The following is a 20372-nucleotide window of genomic DNA, read 5'->3' on the forward strand; positions in this document are numbered from 1 at the left end:
AAATTTTATTGCCAGCAGCTTGGATGTAGGAGGAACAAGTAGAGTATACACAGTACAGTACACTGTATACAAATCATGCCCGACAAAAATAGGTTTTCAAAATATTTTTTGCAAATGCAGTGAACACAGCGTGCAAACCAACATCCACATGGCTTCATTGATAGGTTTCACTGAAATAAATAGTTCCCCGCAGCAGAGAAACCTTCCATCACCTCATCTGAGTCACATCAAATATCATTAATTAGAATTTGGAGAGTAAATTGCATCCTTGGTTTTCTTTTGTATCACTCGCCAGTTTTATAAAATCCTTCCTTGAAGGAGTTTAAGATCTGAGTCTTTTTAAAAACTTTCCTTGAATTTCTGCAAAGTGACTTAGACCATCACTGAAAGGTCAAAAACTGAGATTGGAGCTGTGTATTGACTGGTGTACTACATCCCGAAGGGCACAGATCCCTACATTTGTTGACCAATCACTGATTAGCTAAGAAAAAACAAATAATCACTGAACTGAACTGTGTCAGGGCCTAAAGAGAGGACTTATCCCCAACGCCAGTGATCCATGTGAGCGCTCAAAGGCCATGGGGGGAGGGGGTGGTTTAGTCAGTGATTCACCTCAGCTTTTCTTTACTCTCTGAGCCCTCTGAAAATACCCAAGGAGCCAAAAAGAAAATACCTCACAGCTGTTCTCTCTGCAGCCAAGCCATTCCTGTGATACCTTTCTTATGCAGGCGGAGGCCCTGTGTCTGAACCGAGCTCCTGACGAGAATCCGACCTTTCTGCGAGCTAATCTCTGCCTTGTTTTAAACTTCACTTTAAGCTGCTGGTTGACGTTTATTATTGACTTTAGAAATGCTCTTAAAATAGTAGAATTCTTAAGAGCCGTTAAGAAAGGGATCAGGAGACAACACAAGGAGACTGGGGGTTGGATGTATCGCGTATGCCACTGGGAATGTCAGTGTCACGACCTTAGAAGAGAAGGCAAAAAGATCAGTCTCTGAAGCGCTTATCTTGCTCTCCATCTGTAGTAGATTTTGTGACATGAGGAGCACAGAGGGAGAGAAAACACTTCAGTCCCCCCTCTCACCCCCTCCAAACCCAAAACAAAAGCACTCCTCTTGTTTTCTGGCTATGAGAAAGGCACACAGCATGAATAATTAACAAGGGACAAACAATAACTATCAACTGCCTATCTGAGAGTCGTTACTTATCTGTTGCTGGAATCAAACAGTCTTGTGCTCGTTTCTCAAGAAAGCAATACTCATTACTCTCGCAAACATATATTACTTTTTCCCTTAGGATACTCTCGAGAAGCAGTCATTTGTTGTACTTTGTGTTCCCCACAAGCGATGACTTCATCTTGTCTCATCAAAGATGTTGAATTTCCATCATATCTGTGTGTGTAAAAGATCATCAGGATAAACATGTCGTGCGTGATTATTTTGTCCTACACTTCCAAAGAAAAGGCATTTCCCTGCTGAGACTAGCATTTCCCCACTGAGACTAACAAACTGTAAAGATAAGAGCCACATGAACAAATATTCGTTGTAAGATTAGTATCTGAGATAACAGGTGGGGTTTGTGATTCTTATCCAATACATGACTATTTATCAAATTCAGTGAATATCTCTGCTAGCTGTCCGTTCAGTGTGTGTGCTGAAAAAATCCTGTGTACAGAGCCCTGGCTCTGTAAATGGGAAACAAGCAAAGTGGCTTGTACCGAGCCACACAACACTATTCCAGCCATGATTTCTGTGTCAGGTACGTTAAATGACTGGCCAATAGACATTCAGCTTAGAGTTGTGAGTATTCCTATCTGGATCTGGTGTGCTGGCTCTGGGACCGTCTTGTCCTCTCTTCTTGTCAGTTTTGCAGCAGCAACTATAGGGACAGTTTTCTAACCCACAACTTAAGGCTCGTGCGGTCTACACGACTTTCAGTGCCGGTAGATCACTGTGCTGTTCAGACTACAACTTGCTGTCTTGTAACGGGAGTCTTGAAGTTGTTGTGTTGTTCATACTACGTGACTGATCGGTGACAGGGGGTCACACACTACATGAGCTGACAGCGACTCTGTCACCCGACGGCTGGTATCCAAACTACTTTTTGTCAATGCATCATTGAGTAGTTCACACGTGATTGGCGAGCGCCGAACAATCGCTGATTTGCCCCCGGTCGGCAAGCTCAGGTACTGGCAAATCGGAATTAAAGTAAGGAATTAGAGTAACCATTAGATACATTGCTTGATGTGTCATGGTAACGTTCGGCCTATTTCTCATAGTAGCCTATTGGATTTCTCCACAATCATATACCCCATCTTTAATCTAAAAAGTCTCAATTCAAACTAAAAGGTTAAAGTTAGAATTCTGCTCAAATAATTCTGCAACTGAAGGATTTGTTAATAATGAGAACTGAGATTGCAATTGAAAAACTTTTTTCTAACACTCAGCATCCTGACATTAAAGCAGTACTTTTGGGAATAAACGTATTAGATGAGAGGATCGATAGCTACTCCTATAAGGCTAGAGCCAGCAGCCTCTTAGCTTAGCACAAAGACTGGAAATGGGGGAAACATCTAGCCTCTAAAGCTCACTAATTAACAAGTTATATCTCCTTTGTTTAATCTATCCAAAAACAGGGTTTTATGTAGCCTACTATTACTATTACTAAAATGTTTGCCTGGCAACCTCACAGGCGATGATAAGACTTCAGGAAGTTACTGCTCCTGCCAAGATAAACCCTGTAAAAACGCAATTTGTATGTTTTTGCACTTAGGAACAATAGCCTTCACTATATGCTACACAACTGGTAGGCAGATGTAGTTGGGCAGAGCTTGGCTAGCTAATTCCCTGTTTTCAGCCTGTTAGATTTGCGTTATGCTAAACTAAGATAATTGGCTGCTAACATTTGTGTGAAAGTGAATGAATTGTAAAATTGTGCCTATGTTTAATCGGAGGAAACAAATTAAGGAGAATAAAGTTTTTAGATGTAGCCTATTAACTTTAATTCAGAGGCAGCCTTCATTTATTTTTGACAAGTGATTCACTGCTGTTGGTTCCAACCTGATCACGTATTTCTGTGAGATCAGGTTGGTTGGTTCAGATGGTAAAAGGTTTGTTTACCACTCCAAATAACTCAGGAGTGACAACAGAGAAGGTAAACCGGGGGCGTGTTATGTCGGAGGAGAGTCTCCGCCCTCTGGAGCAGAGCAGGCTGCTGGATGAGCCGCTCGCTTACAGTGACTTCGGAAAACTGTTTGCATACCAATCTTCCCTCAACACTGCATGCTTGTCCAAATTGGGATCGCAGATCTCGGAGCGCTGGATTTTATTAGTTGGACGCTGCTGGGTACAGTTGACCCCCGTGGACATCCAAACTCATTGGCATTTTTTAAATATTAGTTTTTTTTCATTTGAACGTTTACCTCCAGTTGTCCCAGGCTTCTCGGCTGTTTAGTGACATTTTCGCCGTGAAACACCCTGTCACAGCCAGAGGTTTGCACTGAGCTGCGCTTTGAGGTAAGAAACGTGTCTTTGCTCTACAAAAGTGTCTGCAACTTAAACGTTGTGCGTTGAAATGGAAGCTAAATGGTCGCACTTTGAATCCATCGCTTGTTTTCGTGACTGCCTTGTAGAACACGGGCTCATTATTTACAACAGCGTGTATAACGGGCGATGTTGTGCGCAGTGCTTGATTTCTGCTCACTTTGTTGCTGCAAGTTACGTTTTCTCCTCAGATGAGCCGCAGAAACCAAAATGAACACGTTGAAAAAGAGATGAAGGAGAAAGCATCATCCTAATTGTTGAAGTCGTTTATTAGGCTGTTACACCATGTTGAGTTAACCTCAGGTCAGGTCGGTGTTATTCTTTCCTTTTAGAAAATAAAACACTCATGCACAAACACTAGGCCTACCTTCTGTGAGTTACCCATGTCTGTGAGATGTGGTTTACTATGCAGTCTTCAGATAATAGAGGGTTATAGTATGAGAAACCTGACATCAGGGAGGATCCGGAGCGATGTGTGTCAGTCTTCAAGCTGGCATCCTTCCCACGGGGGTCCAGCCATAACCGAGGAGGAGGCTTGTCTGCAGGGATGTAAGGGGTCACCAGATGGATGTCTCTGACGGCGCTACTTTTGCTGTAGGGCAGGAGTTCACTGTCAGTTTGCATTAATGGGATACATCATCCCTGACCACCTCATCCCTCTCTCTCTGTCTGATCTCCACTGGAGCAAATATGACACATTCAAGAGCTCTGGAAAAGAAAACTCTTCTGATACTTCTGAGGGCACCCTGTCAGCTCTTAATTGAGAGAAAGCTTTAATACTCAGTGTGACTTTTAAGTGAATTCAGGGTTTTTTTGTCACTGGTTCACAGCAGACAGCAACAGCTGGGAAAATAAAGGGCTCCAGTAAAGTTTCTCCTCAGACAGACAAGACTTAAACATTACTGTGACGGCTAGAAATCAGGTTATGATCAGATTTTGCCTGAGGAGATTGGCTCCAAGGGACTTATTAACACACACCAGTGTCCAGGTGAGTGTGCTCTGCTGGGCTATCTTGCCTCAAGTTAAAGTCACAACCACTCGCTCCGGCTCTCTGTCTCCCCGAGGCTGCGACAGGGTGTCAGGAAAGAGGAGAGAAGAGTCCTATCTCACCACAACAGCTTGGACAGACTGACAAATCAGCTCCTACCGTGATTAATGAGCTGGGCTGCTACACTGCTGCATCATGTGAAGATTTGTCTCTTTCTCTGTGTCTCTTTTTCAGTTTATCCCCCCCCCCCCCCCCCCCCCCCCCCCAACCTAAATGATTGGGGAGTTTACACTTTATAGAAAGAAAGGCACACAAACTAGAAACAGAGGAGATCACCATGTTGTGGTTGAACATTTGCCTTGTCAAAACAAAAAAAGAAAAGAAACAGTAGTATTGATGCTTTTGGAGCAGCTGCCAACACGGATGACTAAACTCTGCCTGAAGCCTTTCTGTCCTCAGCTTGACCAAGTGAGTGAACATGAGTGTTCGGAAATAGTTTTGTTGCTCAGACACACAACTGATGTCTGCAGGATAAGTACAAATGCAAACAACAGGGTTTGTAAACCTACAGTGTATTTTACACAGGGAATAAAGGTTAGCAACAACAGTGCGGTGGATAGCAATTAGGAGGGAACATGTTTGAGTGGATTCAGATCTCCTCCGAGCCAAGCTGGTATTTATTCCGCCCACTGGCTCAGAACACCTGGTGTGAGACCTGCCACTGGTGATCAGTGCACTCATTTTAATAGTGCCTCTGATAATGTGTTGCTCTTAATCACACATTTACAGTGCCAGCGATGAAGCAAACAGCAAAAACAAATGAATAGGAAAGGAAGTGTGAGAGAGAGAGAGAGTGTGTGTGTGTGTGTGTGTGTGTGTGTGTGTGAGTTCACTGTTCCTATGCCACCCAATCCTTGGCAGAGATATAAAAGTGTGAATTACAGTGTATGGTGGCTCCTGCTGAGAGGGACAGGGTGACTGACTTGATGCTGCCTGGCCTGGCAGAGCACCGCTCATTAAAGGCCTGAAATTAATCAATCTGTGGTTCCACATGGTTGGGTGCCTCCAATTTCTGTCTCTCCACTTCTTTCCTTCTCACACTCACACTTTCACGCTTTCTCTCCTTCCTTAATATCAGCTGAAATGATCCTGCTGCCTTTTTGGCCAGTCATTTGATCACGGCCCTGATTTCACATCGCCAATTCCTGCCGCCTCACCACAACCTTCTTTCCATCTCTTCTATCTGTCTCCCTCTGTATTGCCTCATCTGTTATTATTTCTTCCTCGTGTCCCCATCCTTTGTCATCTTCCCTTTCTTCATTCCCCTCCTCATCCAGCCTGCAAAGCACATCTGTATCCATATCGATGGGTTCAGAGCAGCAAGGCAGAGGGAAAACGAGGCTGGGTCATCACTCTACACTCTCTTTCCCCTGTATCAGCTCCACTACGGCAGCAGCGGTCCGTAGAGAGCCCAGAACTAAATGGAGTATCTATTGGCTCAATGAGAAAATTGCTTTTTTCGATTGCTATAGAAGACCCTTCATTTAATGTGTGTGATGCAGAGGCCTCAGCCAGTAATGGGTTCGGCATCTTTGTTGTCAGGAGACATGAGAAAATGAAATTTGCTTTTCAGCTGGCAGAAATAATTTACTCTGGGAAAGGTGTGTTTTTTATCAGCTGTTTACAAGCCATGAAGGTGTGTTATTATATACTGTGTCCTCACCGTGTTGTGTGAGCGCTTAATGTCCCAACCCTGTGGTTTGCTGTTGTCTGCTGAGGGCAGTTTTAGTTTAGTTTAGTAAGGTCACGTCATATCAAAGCCTGGTGCCTTCCTAAGGCTGGCTTTTTAGTTGTTCGTTAAGGGGTTATGGTGAAGCTACAAAGCCTACGCACACCATGGCTGACATGCTCCTCCTCAAAAATATATTTCGGCTAAATTTGAATTCAAACTTGACTTGTGATTGGTCGGCTTGGACTAATTATGTTTTCTCTTACAAATTTCTGATGATATTCTTGTTGATGACAACTACATCAATAGACACGTAAAAATGTATCTGTTTACAACTACATTATAGTGTTAAGATGTTTATATACTACTTATAAATGCTAAATCTGGGCATGTTAAGTAAAGCGTTCTGAAATTTTTTAAAACCTAAGCTCTGGTGGGACTCCTGTTAACCCCCGGTGTCAAGTACAAAACCAGCTTTAGATTAATGTGCAGTCGCTTTCCTGCATGCACACAAGAGAAAATGCTGCATAATCCAGTAATATTCACACATTTATGCATTCCTTTGGCCCTTGCGTGTCTCCATATGGGCCAGGAAGTAGTGAATGACCTAAGCATGGCAGCTGGCGGCCCCAGAGTTCACCAAGAGCAGGAAGCTGAGGGGCCTCTCTGCTGACACTTCCTTTTTATCAGGAGGAAGCAGGCCGGCTGTTTGTGCTCAACCCAAGAATTCTTTGTGCTTATCTTGCGTTCACCCTATTTCCGTCAATAATGGCTGTGCTGAGCAGGTAATGAGGTAAAAGGTATGTATTTGACAAGCTGGGCTCGGCAGATTGCAGGCTCTGCAAAGGACTCGCGGCTTTGTAGGCACTTAGTTGAGGGTACACTCAGCCCTGTCTCGGGATGTTCAAATCACATATATCTGGAAATCCCCCCAGCCATCTTTCCCTCCGCATAATGTTTTTCAGAACTAATAAACCGTGTCACTACGGTGTCCATTAGTGGCTGCTGGTGAGGACCCACTGGTCATTACACAGATCGAGCACATTCAGTAAATCCCTATGCCTTTGCCGGAAGGTTTTTTTTCATCACCTTGTGCTCTTTTCATCCTCCAGGTGTAGTCAAAGCTCAGAGAGGGGCTTAGGCTGGCTGGGAAGTCTGGCACTGATAGCTATGTGACACAGGGCTAACGGGTGGGGAGATTACCTGCCTGGCTTTAGAGAAACTGGAGCACGACTCTGATCCACCGAATGATGTTGAAGTTGAAGCACATTTCTGCCTGAAAGAACACCAAACAAAGGAAATGGCAGAGCACCCCACAGCTTTATCCTATATGTGTATAATCAGAGGTATTTGTTTTTTGTTTGTCAGACGAACAACCAGTTTGTAAGCAAGTTCACACTGTAGTGCAGGGTTGACTTACATAGGGTTCAGTGCTGGCACACTGGGCAGGAGGAAGCTGGGTGTTAATCAAGCAGCACCAGGGAGGAAGAGCTCATTTTATGGCTGTGTGATTGTTTTCCACACTCACTACCTCACACTGGAGCTTTTCACTGTAGATGATATTTGGTGCCAGTTTGATCATTTCTTAGATGAAGAACTCTTTTGAGATGAGAATAAATTGCTCAGTCCCTGTAAAGGATTTTCAGAGGAATCATTGATCAACACAAACAAAGGAGTGTTTACACTGTGAATCACTGCAGAAAAGATGTGTGGTGGTCACTGTTGTCTGTATTTTCAGAGTACATAGACTCCGTGTTAAGGCTGGAACTTGCTTCTCTGTCGGCATGTTTGCAAACGTGCATAGGTGTCATTCTGAGTTGCTGATTTCTTTTTGGAGGATTTTTAGTACAAAGTTAATATGTCCAATTCTGTTTCAGTGTTCTGCTTTTGAACAGGCTGTTTGACTCACAGCGTAGCACTTTGGGAATTTGGGCATTTACTGCACGTATTCGAGCTGAATATACAAGTCAATTAACCAATTAGTTGATGAAGATCATGTTTGAGTGTGAAGCAATTTTTCAAGAAAAAAAGCCAATAATGCCTAGTTCCATCTCGCAAGGGTATGTCATTTTAAACTGAATCTTGTTGAGTTTGTGACTGTTGGTCTAACAAAACAAGCAGTTTGAAGAAAATTGTGTTTTAGGAAACTGTGATCACCAGTTTTCACTATTTTCACTAATATTTTGTAGACCAAACAATCATTTGATCAATCGAGAAAATAATAAGCAGATTCCACAGTAATGAAAACAATCATTATTTGCAGCCCACTGCAAACCTCTGTGACAACAGTTACTCATAAAACCATGTTGAGATGTTTACATGTTTACATGTGCTTTTGCAGTCTATAACATCAGTCTTCACTGATGAGGATACACACTACTGAGCATAAAAGCCATTGTACCTCATTTTGCTTGTCTTTTTTCGGGGATGGTACTGCGAGCCCAGCCCAGATCTGTTTTTACAGCCTCTCCCTGTGACTCATTGGGCCTAATGGTTCTCTCGTCTCCTGACTCAGGCATTTTTCTGATGAAATGGGACTCTCTCCCAGCTTCTGGTCTTCCTCTTTTTCTGTTTGCCCCAGCCACAACTGTCCCTGCTCTCCTCTGCTCCACTCCTCTCTCTTCTTCGCTCTTCCCAGGTTCTCCTCCTCGAGTTGTCCTGCTCTTTCCATCCAAGTTTCTTGAATGAGAGCTTTACAAGAAGGCCCTCATTAGACATCTGGGGCTTTTTTAATGTGCCCTATTTTATTACATATTCAGCTCTGCATTTTTATTTCTTCTGCCTAAAGGGGATATGTGCCCCTGTAAATATCCTGTTTATTTTTAATCACTGGTGATGGGCTACACAGTATAATGTGATATGATAATTGTTACTCACAAATATAAGCACCCACTTGCTCCCTCCACAAATTGATTTGGTAATTTAGAGTGCACAAATTATTGTAAGGATGGACAGTAGGTTGTTAATGATGACCCAGATAATTAGCCCATTATCATTTTAAACAAATTAAATGCATGTCGGGTGTTGTAACTGGATGTTAGCTCATTAACTCACTTTCTCGTGTTTAGATTATGAAGCCTAGATGGTGCAGTTCAGATTAATGGACACAGGGAGGACTGTTATTTGGTATATATGACGTAGTCTTGTTTGCTGTCTCGGCTTTTCCAGCGTTTCTGAATTATAGAGTACCTTTTTAAGAGGTTTATTTTGAGCGTGATTTGGGTTTGCATCCCGGTCTGCTAATAACACTTTGCCGTTCCAGTCAGTGATAACCGAACAAACCTCAAATACACAAACACAAATGTACATGAACCTCTCCCAAACACACACACAACGTTGCAGCCTGGGTGCTGCTGGTACTCAACTGGAAATGGGGCTGCTTTATATTTACTGTATGGCTCTGCTTGAATCTAGGCTAAATGTTTTACATTCAACTCATAAACATGGCACAGAAAACCTTACCCAAGCAGAGATTTTGTTATTTTCACTCGGAACTGAATGGTGTAAACTTCAGTAGACATAACTGGGCTAATGTAATTCTCCTCCTTTCTTGCTATCTGATTATGTGCATTTGTATTCAAATATCATGTCAGTAAGTACCTTTAAAAAGCCCCAGCATTTCTCTTTCCGCTAGGCTGGCTGCTTTTTGCTGCCTTTGAAGCCCACACACCTTGTCCACCACATCGCTCCCTGCAGCTGCTGTGGAATAACAGCAATATTACAGTGCCTCCCACCAGGCGAGAGTTGCCACAGGTCTATCAGACATATGGGCTCCTTGTCAGCCTCCACAGCATCAGGGGGACAGATCAGTGTTTGATTTTAAAAAATCCACAGCGGGTTCCAACTTCTACCTGGGGAAACTTGCGGGAAGAGCTGGCTAATGATGTATCTCCTGCCAGGATCCCAAACCACCGAGTTAGACACTTGTTTTGCTTCAGCATGTTAAAGAACAGGAAGTGAAAATCTTTAGAATTCATTAACTAGTAGCAGTGTAGGTGAGAGCTATTTGTTTGTTTGCATTTAGATCCTCTTGATTGTCTTTGCTTGTGTGATAATATTATCTCACCTGAAGTTATGGCACTTAATGTCCTCTAGGGTTTTCTGTTATTGTCTCTTCAGTGCCATTCTCTTTATTGCCCACAATAACTCCATTAGACCACATGTAGTGGAAAAGTGAAGCACAAGGAAGTGCTGAACTGTTACTGACAATGTAGCCTTAAAGCCAATTTAGGTGGTTCAAGCAATCCAGCATGAAGATTGCAGTGATGGTTCTTGGACAACTTCACTGCATGCTTCTTACAGCGGTGAATTTACTTGTTTGAACATCTTCTGTCTGACTGAATAATAGCCTTTGCCTTTTAACAGCAAATCAAATGTACATGTTGTAGACAGTTATTTTTACTCCTCAGAGGGGAAAACAATTAGACGGCAAAGACTGAGCGCCTCACTGACTCATGATTTTTTGATGCCGCTTTATGAAATTTTTAGCCCACCGCCACTTTAAAAGTGCGCTCCTCCAGACAGCATTCACGGGTCACTGCACTAAAACAGGGCCTCTGTCCTTTGGGCAAACAATCGGTCAATCCCAGCCGACGCTACGACCACAGGCAAACCATTCTGCCATTACTGTGGAGGGAATGCGCTGCATTTTATAAACTCACTGGATCAACTTCAAAAGGGAATTCTTAAGAAGCTATGGATTTCTAAGAAGAAAAGAGGAAAAAATAGATATGAGGTGGTATTTTCTTTGCTGTAAAATTTATTTGCTAATAGTTATCAGGGTACACACATGCACACCATGAAGCGTAATTCTTTTTTTCCCCCTAATCCTTACCTCGCTCCAGCTTCTATTCTTTGAAGCTTAGAGGAGAAAAAGAGAAACCACTGCATAGGAAAGCTATCCACTTTTTAACCATTTGAAGTGTATTAAAGGAGTTTGATATTTTCATGAAAATGTATTTCAGTCCTAACATTGCTGACAGTAGAATCCATTCACCTTCACATGTGTTTGTCAGAGATAGCACGGACACAGCAGGTGTCTCCAGTATGTGAAATTAAATTGGCTGCAGTGTTCATTAATTTAAGTGTTTAAAAAAAAAGAAAAAGAGTACAGATGCTCTTAGGGAATTTTTTTTCAGCCCAACATCAGGTGATCTTGGATGGCTTCCCGCTGATTTGTCACCCGTCCCACATCAGGGCGACAGGCCAGAAGCAAAGTCGTCCAACCTAATCGTGACCACCTGGGTGTGACACTCAAAAGTGTTTGAGTAAAAAACAGACAGCTTAGGCATTTCTCCAAGAGTTTGCACCCCCTGAGAAACGAGCCCAGATCATCTTTCCCGATAACACTTGGCAGTAGTCAGATCCCATGTGAAATGCCTCAGCACCGATGTTGAAGCCAAGTTAATTTTGTGGGTGTCTCTGAAAACCCCTGGATGTGAAGAGGTTCTCTTGGCTTTATCTGTCAAGCCATACAGACCAAACACATCCAAACTGGAGCTTCAGTTGAACCAATGACAAAACAGGATTAAACACCGATAAAATGGAGATTTATATTACCTCCTTTAATACTTAAATAAAAAATTGTCTCGGTAAATAACCGGACATGATCTCATTTGATCTCACCACATGGAAATGATGCACAAAAGAAACAATGAAGGAGGCCAATGTTGTGAGCAATTACCAAAACCACTTTTGCTTATCTCTGCAGGCAGTTTGGAATTGGACAAGCTGCTTTTTTATGTAACAAGGAACAGATGTCCAACCTTTCCTTATGAGTAAGCTTTCAATGCATTTGCCACATCTAGAGCAACCCCCCTACCTCACCCTTGATAATCTAGTCTATACTGCGATCTTTCAAAACACTCCTATCAAATATTTGGCCGGCTCTTCATGTGGATATATTTATTCTGTTGCTTTTGGCCTGAACCAAAGGTCTGTTCTGTTTCCAAGAAGATTGAGACTTTGCAGACATTGCAGATATTTTGCAAACTTCAAAAACATAACCATTTATCTCCTACTGTAACGCTACAACTCATTATATTGAATACATTCTGTATTATCCTCCTGCTTTGTCAGATCTTAATGAGTTAAATGTTTGCCTTTGTTGTTCAGGCTGATACGTGATTTCTGGATTTTTTTTGGCAAAGACTAAATGACAGAAATCCTGAATAGATATTAAATTTTAGCATAGACTTCTTTTAAAAGTCTGCAACATTCACGTGTGGCAATTTGATGAATGCCGCTTTAGCTATCTCTACAGGTGATTAGCACTTCAGTCACACAGTCGGTTAGCTTCACAGGACTGCTGTACGTGCATAGACAAGACAAGTGGAAGGAAGGTGGCTTTTCAGATGTAAATGTTTAAGCAAAAGAGCAGTAACATGTTTCACCATAAATATCCCAGCTGTGGTGACTCCTGTGGTCCTGTGATAGTAATGGAGAACATTAAATGGGCTGTTTATTTATAACTGATAGGTTGTGGTGAGATAGGCTTCCCCCGCTAACGCTGCAGTGCACGCTTGGTTGCATTACTCACAATTTCATCACTACCCCCAATTAATACTCAAGACAACATCAACAGCATCTGCTCAAGCAAGACAGTTGTTATCAGTTCCCCGGAGTTGAGAGAATTGAAAGGTAGCTCTGCAGGGTTTTTTTTTACTATTCCAAACTTGTTATCTGCATGTGCTTCTTGGGCAGGTTCCTGAAGCTTCTGTATTACAGTTGTGGACGTTTTCAGAGAGTTGTGTGTTTTTAAGTCTTAAATCAAAGGCAATCATTTTAGATCAGTTTGACCTGACTGTGTTGCCGATGTTCGTCTGACCACATTCATGCCCACACAATTGTCTCATATCCATCATGTTTTGTGGTGTAAACCTATTGACTTGTGTTTCTTCAGGGACCTAATCTTGGACCGCCTCCAAGCAGCTCAGTTTCCATCCTCTCCCCATCTTTCCTCTGTCTCCCATAAATCAATGTGATGTAATTGCATGAACTCCCTTTCCCACAGCACGGGCCTGGAGGAGAGTATTCTCAGAGTGAAAGTGTTTCACTGTGGCCAGTTAACCTGAACCCACAGATTCCCACAATTGTGCTGTCCCCAGCGTGTGAAAGTTTTATTTTGGCCCTTAAATATCTCTGTTTGTAGATTTTCTTTCATTGGTAATGTTTGATGTTTCATGCATTGTTTTTCCAAGCAGCGGGGCTGTAGAAGTTCTCTTTCTCACAGCTGGTACTGACTGTTTACATCTGGCTAATACACTCTAAGCTCAGCAGATTAAATCTCATTTCTCTGAGTGCTTTTTGTGTTGAGCCAAGCATGATTTCTCCTGACGTCTCCCCTCTTGTGACTCCCTCAGCCTATCGAAGGAATGTTTCTTAAAGCATTAAAGCACTCCTGCATTTTCACAAGATTGTACCATGGAAAATGTCCAACCCTCTTTTTCCACATTTCAGTCCTTCCTGGCTTCCTCTTGGGACTCACTCGCAGGCAGGATGTCTCCTCAAAGGATACCTTTCAACTGGTTGTCCTGGGAGTATTGAGCTTAGAGTGAACCAATATGAAAAGGAGTGTATCTTAAGGTTTTTAGATAGGGCAGAAGTCTTATTTACATGGTTCAGAGTTCTTCTTTATCCTGGTTTCATCTTCCGCCGCTCCAGTAATCCTCCTGCCATCAGTCTCACCTTTCTCCACTGAAGAATACGAGTGATTTTTCGCCCCTCATGCGGAAACACTTTTTCAGGCTATTTGGCCATTAGTGCGAGCATATTTGACAGTGTGAGAGACAAAAAGCATGAGTCATTTTCACTACTCCCTCTCTCTGTGAAGTTGTGAGTTTGTCACAGCTTGTTACCTGCTGTCACTACTGCCACCACATACAGGCTGACAGAGAAGTAGGATTCAGAGGGATTTGGGCTTCTTTGGCACATGTGCATTTTTATGAGGAGGTCCCCATGTGGAGCCCCTCTGGGCTGAGGAAATGATCTAGATGCAGAGCTTCTGGCTCTTGTAACCCAGTGGGACACCTGCCTTGCTGCTCCTGTACAGCCCCCTGCAAAATCCACAAAGATCTCTCGGTATGCAGCAACTTTATTATAAAGTGCTGTTGGATACATGTGTGATGGCTTTCAGTCTTGTAATGGAGCGCTGCTCTGTGCATTTCAATGGAACACAATTATCACTAAGCCCATTTCAAACTAAATGTTTGCACTCAGTCTGTTCCTTCAGTTACTCCTAAATACACCTGAATATAAGCTCTTAACAAGTCCAAAGTTAGGTATTATTACGGATTCAATTTTTTACCAAAGTTAATAGTTCTATAACCAACACAATTTAAAAACAAAATACTTATTTATTTTTTTCCACAGGTTCGATAAACACCAAATGCAACATAAGATATATGTCAGCATGACACAAACCAGAGCAGACAGCCTACACTGTTATATAAGTTACAATAAACCAGTACTGCATGTTCTTACTCAACTGAGGTTAGAATATTTGTAAATTTGACTGTTGTCTATATTACTTATAACCAGGTTTACATACTTGTATGCAGTGTTGGGCAGTACTAGTAACGCATTACTGTAAAAATAGGCCTATTACTTTCCCCAGTAACTAAGTAGTGTAAGTAATTACTTTACTATAACAGTAATATTATTACTAGTTACTAATGCAAATAACGCTGCATTACTCGTTAGCCTACTGAACGCACCATCGTTGACGTGAATCCACAACTGTGCGGCAACTGATTTTGTTGTCCGCTGAAAACTAAAGGAAGAAAGTAGAACGAGGGAGAGAGGCATTCTTTCCACAGCTGTAAGTAGCTACTGCCATTATTGTGTCATAGTCTGATGCAAAGAACATTGTCGTCTAGTGTAACCGCGAACATTTCTACATCTGATTTATTGAAGCATCTGCTGAAGCAGCACAGCAACGTGAAACTTACAGAAAGAAACTCCAGCAGCTACTGTCACTGATGCTTGGACTCGTCGGGAGAGAGTGGCGTTAACATAGCGTTTGTAACTGTAACTACTGAATACTGCTCTTATAAATAGGCTAGGCCTACATGTTTGTGTTTGTATTTTGTGCCGAAAACAAAGTACATGTTAATACTATAATCATAATAGCCTATTTTATTTGTGTTGGATAACTGGTGTACTTGTTTACATTTGGGGATTAAAAATTATACTTACTGTCTTAATTAATCACTACAAGAAATAGATTTTAGCATGAACAAAATTGGCTGTATAAGATAAAAACATTATTGCCAGATTTATTTTAATGTCTCTATAGTGTCAGCTAGTTAGAAGGGAGACTGCAATCAGCAGGAACCTCCTCATATAATATGTGATTGATTCTTAAGATGCTGATGTGTTAGGCTACCCTGATCTCAATGCATTTCGTCTTGTAATCACCTTAGTTAATTGTTAATGGACTAAACCATATCCACACTCATTTATTATATAGCTTTTTTGTTGTGCATTTGTAGTGCTTCTGCTCATTTTGTGTATTGATTTTTAGGATGTTAGCGAAGGTGGCCTTTGTTTCAGGCGAGGTGGCCTGTCACTGCTATAAAACACTGGTTGCAACGGTTTGCTTCCTGTCTATGCCTCAGCTCTTCCCACAACATGGTTTGTTTTGTTGTATTACTGCAGCAGTTAACATAGCCATGACAAAGTTGTGAAATCCAAAATACCAGCAGAATTTCGATATAAACACATCAATCCTGCCATGTGCCTCCATGTTTGTTTATACTTGTGTAGTAATGTGACCCACATGTTTGTGCTCATAAACAAAGGAAGTCAGTGCGTTGTTTCAGCCAAGCATTTATGGTGTTGTTTTACCTTGACTGAACAAAACAACAATTCCATGCTTCAAATATGCTAAATGAAAATATTAGTTCTGGAATAAATCAGTCAGTCAATCCATCAATCATCTGTGGATACTCACTACTCTTATCTGGATTACAGAGTTATGAATACCAAGAATAAAGTAATTCGCTTTGCTGGGTGTGCTCAGTAAGGTATGCGGTGAAAACCATAAGCAATGAGAACCAGACATACTGAGCTTCAGATTTTGGGCTGAAATGATGTTGTAACTGCCAGGCAGCGATCCAAGTGTCCCTTGGCCCATTTTTTGGTTATATTGTCATTACTGTGATTTATATTTTATACTAATCCTAGCTGTGTCAGAGTGTTTGTTTTTCATTTGCATTACCATGCCATGCACAGACAATTGCTAAGTGGTCATGGAGCAAAATTCAAATGAACAAAAGCAAAACATCACTGATTTGGCAATGCTTTTTGTGCATTTGAGCAAAAAAAGCAATTTCAGAGAAGAAGTTTTGCTTGTGGAGGAGTCCAAACTAAAATCCCCTCCCCTGGTTTTAATTATGAAAATAAGTTGCATCTGGTCCCATTGAGCAAAGAATCTGTTTCCACTTCTTGTGTATCTTCTGCATTGAGATGTTTACTACATTTTTTTGTCAGCACACTAAATAGCTTCGTGAGTTAAGCAGGCAGAAGGATCTAGATGAGGGCATATTAAAGACAGATATTAACAATTACAGGTAACATTGCAGATATAGGACAGTTCCTTCTACTAAAGACATTGTGGTAATAATCATTGCCTTATTTGGTCTTTGCTAAATAATCTGATTTCAACACATACAGAACTTACTGTTCTATGGTATTTTAGCAAACTTTAAATGAGGCCTTGAAATGGTTACCAGATGTGTTCTTAACACATGTTTAAGTGGCTGGTTTGACTTATAGGACAACAGTGGCCATATATTTCCACATTCAATGTCTTGTGGAAAATATAACGACATAGGTTTTAGTACAAAATAACTATTGATTCCCACTGTCTTTCAGCTGTAGCAATATACAAAACATCACCTATACTGCCATACTTTGGTAAACATACTTGGAGTCTGTTTTTGTTTAGAGTGAGTAGGTTTGAGACCAGTTCTATATGTGAAGGGTGACTGACAGCTGAATCGATTAATTGATTAATCAATTGGCCATCAGAAAATTAATATAATAATTAAACTATTTTGACACATGCAAAAAAAGGTTTAGTTTCATCTTCTAAATTGTCAGGATTTGTTGCTTTTCTAATGTGTGACACTAAACCTGAAAGTTATAGGAGCTTTAGCTAAGCTTTAGGAAACTGTGACTTTTAAATTTGAAATTTATAGACCAAATGGTAAATGTAGTAATTGACCAAATAATCAGCACATTAATCGATAATGAAAACAATCATTTGTTGCTGCTCTAGTCTAATCGTTTTTGTCTTTTTAAACTCATTTAAAGGTCCTGTCTATCTTCTAATTGGACATGACTACAATTCTGGTGTGTTGTCTTTTTTGCAATCGGAATATTTTAGCTGAGGAAAACATCCTGAGGGAAGACTTTTGCAAACTTCCTCTTTGTGCAGGCAGCCAGGATCGTCATCTCAATTCCTTTCTAAGTTGGAGGCGCTGTGAGCTCTAAGCTGCGTGATTCTCAAGCTTTACTGGGCTTTAGGATTTAACTGGGATGGAACCGGTTATCATGCGGCTGCTCGTCAGCTTGCAGGGCCTGTGGCTGGGGGGAGTCTATGAACAAACTGGTGAGAGTTTAACAGCCCCAGCCCCCTCTGTGTATGTAGTAATGAACTCGTACCTTGGTTTGGAAGGCTGCACTGCTGGTATCCTTGCTGTGTTTTTGTAACCCTCACTAAAAAAGCCTTGCTCTTAATTGTATCCCACGGGGCCCCTGAGCTTTCAGTATTCGCTGCCTTTCCTGTCCCTCGTTCTGATCCTCCCCCTCTTCCAACCATAGCCCCATCATCCCAATTCGACAGGTCTTTCCTTTTTAATCGCTCAACTTCAAAGCGGTGTTGTGATGCCCCCTAGGCCCCTGACTCCTCAGAGATGGGCAGGGGGCTAGCCTTTGGGGCCTGGGAAGTAGGGAGAAAGTGTGGTGGTGTACGAGGAGGCTAGTTAAGTTAGACAGGCATGGGTTAAAGAAAATAACAACAAGTAGTTAAGTTGCTGTTCTTTATCATGCTGTCACCAGAGAGAAATGGTGTTTTGTAATTACAGAAGCAGGTTGCAGATGTTTGAAAGGGTCTGTGTAAGACACTTCTCACCTTCTTTGATGAGGGAATCTTTGTAGAGGTGAAAGATACGGGCTGCTGCCTGAGGAGCCTGCTAAAAAGAGAAGAGGCCTGGCTAATGTTTGCCACTGATTTACCAAAGAGGCGGACACAGTGTCAGCTTTCATCAGCTTCAAAATAGCACCCTCCGAACACATTTCCATGGGCTGCATTCTTATCAGGTTTCCATTTAGCCCAAAACAATTAACACAGAGAAAACAGATGACTGCGTAATGAGTTCAATCTGCATCTTTTAGCTGGAATAATTCTCCAAATGAGTGAATACATTCTTGCCCAGTGTGTGACCCAGAGAACACCTACTGTAGTGCAGAGAACAAAGAAAACAGTGGGTTAGCTGTGGCCAGAGAGGTGAGAATCAGTGATTAATTGTGCAGTGCCCCCTGATCAGAGTGGGGATTGTTTCTCCATCGTGGTGGTTTATCTCTATCTCTGGTGGTTGACTCACACTGTTAGATCAATGAATCCAGAAGGGGTAAGGCGATAATTCAGCCTCAGCATTGCGCTCATTAAAGCAGCCGTTCAGGAGATATATGGCTGCTGGCAGTTACCCTCCTTCTCATATCTATAATATTAATGCGTAATGTATATGGGCTCTGTCAGAAATTTGCTTGGCGATCAACAGGGAGAGCTGACATCCAGAGCTGTAGATTTTTCCTTTTATTATGTGTTTTTATAAAATTTTGATTCAGGGTGTAAAAGGCCCCATAGGTCATTATCTCTAAATTTGGAGTTGCCTCTATAGCTCAGAGGTCTGCTTTTATCAACACTGGTGAAAAATTGAGGTCAGACCGAGCTGCAAGGTGTAGATGGAAGAATTGTCACTTCCTCCCTTGTTTTCCTGTCCTCTTCCTGAGGAAGTGTCTCTGATCAAACTCCCTGCTGTCCTCTGACTTCTGACCTTTCAGTCAAGGTTGCCCATCTGATTGGTAGGATAAGGTGACTTATGGTGACAAAGAGAGAACACAAATGACAAGTCCCTAGCCAAATGTGCATATACAACGTGTCGTCAGATCATGTCTGAAAGCAAAAATGTTTAGGGCTGTTGTAGCCTCACTCGAAAGAATGGCGAAAAGCCTGCATTCAGAAGGGCAAGACAAAGAATCGTTCAAATAGTGCACACTTCCGGACAGTGCCTCCTCACTTGTACATGCGAAGTAGCTGTGTGTAGAGTAAAAACATGAGCTTGGAAGTCCTTCATTCTCTCTCACCATTTTACTAGTGGTCTTCATCATGCGTGCAAAATGGACCTGTGGAAAACCAACCCAAACCCGACTTGCATGCATTTATTTCATAAAAAGAGAGACACGATCTGAGGAGAACCTGAGCACAGTCAGATCGCACATACACGAGACCCGTGGCAGTACAATGATACCCAATGTGACCTAATTAGACTCTGTATAATTTGGACCTGGTCCGACTTTGATCCTCAGAGCCAAGTAGACCTGCGAAGACCTCTAATCTGCACACCAATTATGTGTGAAGTGAATGTACTTGTCAGATTGTCAGTTTCTGAAAGTTACAACTGTGGGATGCAGCCCCCAAATTCCAAGGTTGGACACTGTTTGATGATCAGAGGGGCTCTTAGTTTGAAGCATACTGACCCCTTCATAACTCCTATTCTTTTTCGACCACTGCAGTTTCCACTGCTATCTCTATTGTGAATTGGACTGTGGGGGATAACTACAGCACATACTGTATGTAGAAGCACATAATTTATAATGTGCCACTGTCTTACACACGGGATAGATGTTGGTGATGCAATAATATTGTCAGAGCCTGAAATATCAGCAGAGGATAATCAATTAGTGACTGCCTTGATGTTTAAATTGCCCACAGTGCTCGTGAGCTTAAATGTCAATGACTAGTTGACGAGAGAATTTTTTTTAAAAAGGGGAAGCCATTGAGCGGATGCAGATGAAACCTTTTCTCTAGTGTTGAGTTGTTCCCCAC

At 41.9% G+C, this 20372-nt stretch overlaps 1 protein-coding gene across 1 annotated transcript in view; it reads left to right on the plus strand.

Annotated features, from left to right (window-relative positions):
* The first annotated feature begins 3231 nt into the window (after positions 1-3231).
* tspan18b (tetraspanin 18b) overlaps positions 3232-20372 on the plus strand; it is a 33012-nt gene continuing 15871 nt past the window's right edge. The window contains exon 1 of the mRNA XM_038705824.1: positions 3232-3515. The gene's annotated coding sequence lies outside the window, so the exon portion shown is untranslated. The remainder of the gene's footprint in view (positions 3516-20372) is intronic.

This window comes from Micropterus salmoides, unplaced genomic scaffold, assembly GCF_014851395.1.
Source record: "Micropterus salmoides isolate LMB-PRFRI ecotype aquatic unplaced genomic scaffold, ASM1485139v1 Ms_hic_scaffold_8, whole genome shotgun sequence".
NCBI classification, from domain to species: Eukaryota; Metazoa; Chordata; class Actinopteri; order Centrarchiformes; family Centrarchidae; genus Micropterus; species Micropterus salmoides.